Source organism: Octopus bimaculoides, chromosome 5 (assembly GCF_001194135.2).
Source record: "Octopus bimaculoides isolate UCB-OBI-ISO-001 chromosome 5, ASM119413v2, whole genome shotgun sequence".
Taxonomy (NCBI): Eukaryota; Metazoa; Mollusca; class Cephalopoda; order Octopoda; family Octopodidae; genus Octopus; species Octopus bimaculoides.
Genome location: NC_068985.1, coordinates 108,911,441 through 108,917,232, shown reverse-complemented (window position 1 = coordinate 108,917,232; position 5,792 = coordinate 108,911,441). Strand labels below are relative to the sequence as shown.

Below are 5,792 nucleotides of genomic sequence, written 5' to 3'. Positions count from 1 at the left end.
CACACACACACACACACACACACACACACACACACACACACACACACACACACACTTAACATTTATATGACTGAGTGCATGTAGCTCTGGGTTATATAGAACTGACATTTGCAAACAGTAACATAAATGGTTTTGAGGTAACCAGGTATGAATGGCTTAGTTTAGTTTCATCGGCAACTACTCTTATTCCAGTTCTCTAATAAAATCACAAACAGATTAGAGTTTCTGTTCGTGACTTAATAATTGAAAGCAAGGACATCGAGTTGAAGTTTAATACTGCAGTGCTTCTTTTGAAAAGTGATGCACATGAATAAATTTATCTGCATCCCCAAACGTATTTACATCATGCTGATATATATTTTCTAGATACAATAACAATTCAAGAAACAAAACTCAGACTCTACTAACCTGGTCACCCATAAAGAACTGGTTACCTCCGTTACGCAACTCCAGTGTTCTCTCTAAGAAGGGGAGAATTCGGCGGCAGGTTTCTTGGTATCTCATACGCTTTTCAGACTGTAATTTAAATGTAACATGCATGAATAACAATAATATGAGAAATATAGCATCCAGAATAAATTAATACGTTTATTTTTCCAACATCTAACACTAATCTAGTGTTAAAATTAATTATACCAGCCAAAAATAGTTTATACATCCACAATATGTAATATAACATGGTATATTATATAACTTATTTCGTATTTCTTAGACGTGTTACTTTACTTATACAGAAGATGAAATGGAGGAGGCTGTAAAAGTCTCTTCATATGTTCATATTAATTGTGCCAGAAATTTTAATTATGTGATGGAGAGCGAGTTGCATTTAATTTATGAATTAATTCTTATAAAAATTAGAGACCTTGGCAAGATCATTTGTGGAAATTTAGTAGTTTTTCGAATATGAAACTTTCCTCCTTTCACCTCGCCGTTGTTGTTAAGAAGAAAGCGTGATCGATACACATTAGCATCAATGCCGACGCAGATATATGCCTTCCCATTAACCTATACAGAAGTTAGATTAATCTGTTCTTCAGAAGTAGCCGGCCATATATTTTTTTAACACCACTTTATCCAGTTAAGCAAAATTTAACCAAGATATGCCAATATGACTCCAAATGAATATACAGAGATGAACAGAATCAACATCAGCAAAGATTTTTGACTGAAATGCATGCAAAATTAATAATATAACTTGGAAAAAGAATCGAAATGTTTTGTTTGTACACGCTGAAAACATTAAGTCTCCATTTTAATATTAAGTCAATGTATAAAACGTTATACTTTGATATAGTGCAGATGTGATGCAGTAGTATTATTTTGTTTAATCGGCATAAATAGTGACGAAATGTGTCCAATATATTGCAGTTGTTTCTTTATTCAGTTTGGAAGGTTGAAGCTAAGGGTGAAGCGTGTATTGTAATATATTTGGATCAGTGCTATTTATACTGACAAGTCTCCTACGATATTTGAAAGAATCATAAAACAAACATTAAAATTTTATTAGTTTCAAATTATATGTAGGCAGTAGATACACACGCACAATTTTCATACTTTGAGAGAGATCAAAGAATGCTTTGGGATTACTATGATCAAAACAGCTTTATTCATATATACAAAGGGTTAATAAAAAAAAGGAACTCTAATAAGAAAAATCCAAAAAAATGCGAGGCATATTTGTTTGATAATGATCAGAACTTACAGAGTAATTCATATCCTTGGATCTGTTGAACTGAAACAGGAAAAAAACAAAAAAAAAACAGAAACTTTAGAATAGCTTGTTTCCAACAAGTTTTATTTTATGTGCTACATAGATATTATTTAGATATTTCTAAAATTATAAAATTATGGATATATCTTATATTTATTTTGAAAAATCCATCAGCCAATGATTTTATCTGTTTTCGTAAATGTATACGAAATACAAACACTACAAAAATATTTTGGTCACATTGGGACTACCCTTGAGACTTAATGGTCACGGCAAAAGACTGTGTTACTGGGAACATTTTCGTTATTTCTCTGATTTAAAAGTTATGAATGATATATTTAATTTAATTTTGTATTTAAACGTCAATAGAATAAATTATCTTACCATCATTCGGCCATCTTTATCGTGATACATCCTCAGGTAGTCGTCCAGTATGTCATAGAAACTGTCAGAGATGTAATCAACTCTGGCCATATCAATGTTGTTTTTGCCGTGGAAACCTAGATTGTTTATAATAGTAAATACATTAACGTACAACCTTACATAAAACACTCACAACCACACAAACATGTACGTACACAGATACTCAGCCAAATCGCAGGATAACAATGTACCGCTTGTTTAACATAATTGCCTTGGCATTTTGTTTAGAAGAATTCACTTTTATCACGTATTTAAACTCGAATCCTTGCTCGTTCATTTCCCACAAGTTTTTTGAGTACTTACTTAGAGATAGATTTTGGTTTGGACAGGAACCCACTGTCTTACAGGATTTTCAAAAGTTATGGCTCTTCTGCTACACCATTGACAAAATTATAAATATATTTCATATAATTCAACAAACATAGGCTCTACATACAACTGCATTCATTCACACCAACACAGATTTTCCTTAAGTATATTTCACTGTTGCAATCACTCGTGGAAAAAAGGAATAAACGCTCTTTACTCTCTCCCTGTTTACTCTGGTTTTTTCGTTGGCATTCGCCTGAATGTATCACCATTTTATTATGATCTACGGACATTGTGTTCATTCGCAACTCCTCTTAATGCACACCCATACACAAACATGCACAGCGCAATGTGTTGAGAATGACACGTTACTTACCAAATTCTCTAGCCAAGTATCTGGCCATAGCCATACTCTGGGGGATCTGTATTTTGTTGTCCAACTCTAACATTGGCATCATTGAGCAGGGCATTTCTGCAATAAAATATTCTACACTTAGAAAATGATGATTGTTAGTTTTTTCCCTTTTCTGCTGAGAAGGGGGTGAAACATGCAAATATCAAACACTGGTTTCTGTTATGGTCGAACCTTCACATTCTACTTCACATTAATTCCTTGCTTTTTTTAGGCGGATATCCTCTCGTCGATCCAGACATAGAGGATTTGCGAGTTATAAGTAATAAGATATAGTGTTGCATACTACTTCATTGCATGCAGCTGATAACCTGAATTAGGGAAGGAGAATGTGGGCGAAACTTGTGTCGGAAATTCTTGCCGACAGGCTATTCAAAACAAACTGAAGATTAGCATTAAAGCAGCCGCTTAGAAAGGATGTTTGGGAAGAGTTTATCGCTTTAGGGTTGCTGTTGAATAGTCTCAGCAAGGTCAAAACTATGGTGGAATACATTCTAAGTCTTATTTATTCTTATAGGTATACCCAAAGTGGGAAGAGTTTATCGCTTTATGGTTGCTGTTGAATAATTTCAGCAAGGACAAAACCATCGACTTATCTCCTCCTTTCAAAATTGCCCGCCTTGAACCCTGCATAGAACCAGTGAGCTGTTCAAGGGGAGGTGACCGCGGCCTTTTAAACGCCATTGTAACCGATTAACTTGGGTGTTTCTTTCAACATCGTTAAACAACCATTATGTATGGTCATTTTGCGCGGTTTGGGCTACTCGAACTAATGAAAATTCTAACTGAGCCTCACCAGCAAGGTCATGCACAGTTTATCTTGATATAAGGTCACTATGTCGCATAGATATGGTCGTGATGCATGTGCCTGGTGTACCTTCATAACATAGGTAGTCAAGATCGGTATACTAGGCTTAGTATATTTTACCTCAGTGTCACTTTGATGACATGTATTGCTCCCTCACTCAGTAATAATAATAATAATAATAATAATAATAATAATAATAATAATAATAATAATAATCATGATAATGATAATAATGATAATAATAATAATAATAATAATAATAATAATAATAATAATAATAATAATAATAATAATAGGAGAGTATTGTAGTTCGCTTGAAGCATTTTGTATTGTTTGTAAAGAATAAACAGTTTTGAATGGTACAACAATGCACTATAATACAAAGAATGGACTATATACCTGTTGTAATTTAGTAGTACTTATTTCATCGATCACTGCTGAGACGCTTCCGAAAAAGGAAAAGCCGCTGGAAAACCGATTATAGCAGCAACTCCATCTAAGAATATCTCAAGAAGGAATTGTATTCCGAAATATCATCAGACTATAGATAACTAAATTACAACAGGTATATAGTCCATTTTTTGTATTATAGTGCATTGTTGTACCTTTCAAAACTTTTTATTCTTTAATAATAATAATAATAATAATGATGATGATAATAATAATAATAATAATAATAATAATAATAATAATAATAATAATAATAATAATAATAATAATAATAATAATAATAATAATAAATAGTTCTTTCTATGTTTCACACAAGACTTCCAGTTTTGAGGGGAGGATATTTGTCGATACCATCAATCTTAGTACTTAAGTGGTACTTTCTTTAATCGAATCCGAAACGATGATTCGTCGATGTTGATCCTACTGAGATTTGAACTAACAACGTAAAGAGTACAAATGACTCTGCCAGATCGCTTCCTTAATGGTAATAATTTTACTAATTTTCGTACAAAACGCAGAATTTTTAGCAGAGGGTGTCAAATCGATTATTTCGATAACACTTATTTAACTGTTACTTTATATTTTATCGATACCGAAAGGATAAAGTAATTAGAAGTTGAGCACAGGTGTCAATGTAATTCACTTACTCTCTCCTTAAGAATGTGGGCTTGTGTCAAAATTAGAAATAATAATAATAATAATAATTTCAAATTTTTGCCACAAGGGAAGCTTGGGAGAGGTGGTGATGATTCGATTACATTGACCCCAATCTTCAACTGGTACTTATTTTATCGACCCCGAAAGAATGAGAAGCAAAGTCAACATTGGCGGAATTTGAACTCAGAACGTAACGACAAGCGAAGTACCGCTTAGCATTTCATCCAGCCACCTTAATAATAATAATAATAATAATAATAATAATAATAATAATAATAATAATAATAATAATAATAATAACAATAAGAAGAAGAAGAAGAAGAAGAAGAAGAAGAAGAAGAAGAAGAAGAAGAAGAAGAAGAAGAAGTGAGACTGTACATACTGCTTCTCATGTTGCCCCATTCTGATGTCTCGATCCTGCGGTCGTTGTACTGGACACCAGCTGCTGCGAAAAGCATACGGCAGATCTCAGCACGGCCACGGTGGTTGAAGTAATGCAGAGTGTAGGAAGGCATTGTTATGACTGATTGGTGGTGTTGGTGTTATGTTTAAATAAACTGAATTCACAGCAGGACAGATTCGTTAGCTTTCTGAAAGTTGCAATGCTTACTAAATATTCTGCAGAGACACAGTGAGAAAAAGGCTTCAAACTTCACAGATAACATTGGATTTTATAGTCCGTAAAATTACATACGATCATTAACTTTCTGAAAAGACCCAAGTGTCATTACAGGTGCAAATACTCTGCAATCACAGCTGATTCACCTTTTAATTGCAGTAATTACAGCTGCAAGATAATAAGATAGACTTACTGCGAATTGGATGTTTTCCGAATGCAAGCATTGCACTGTGTTCTAAACAACCAGTAATTGCAAATTTGCATAGTCTTAATAGTGTCTGCATTATTATTCTTCATTAAGACTTCTGCAAAATTGTGTGACGATTCGAATATATGCAAGCGTGCCTGTATGTATGTATATATACATGTATGTATATATATATATATATATATATATATATAT

The 5,792-nt window shown here is 33.1% G+C and overlaps 1 pseudogene; it reads right to left on the bottom strand.

The window, feature by feature from the left end:
• LOC106869779 (S-crystallin 1-like) overlaps positions 1 to 5,427 on the bottom strand; it is a 6,040-nt pseudogene extending 613 nt beyond the window's left edge.
• Between the last annotated feature and the right edge of the window lie 365 nt (positions 5,428 to 5,792).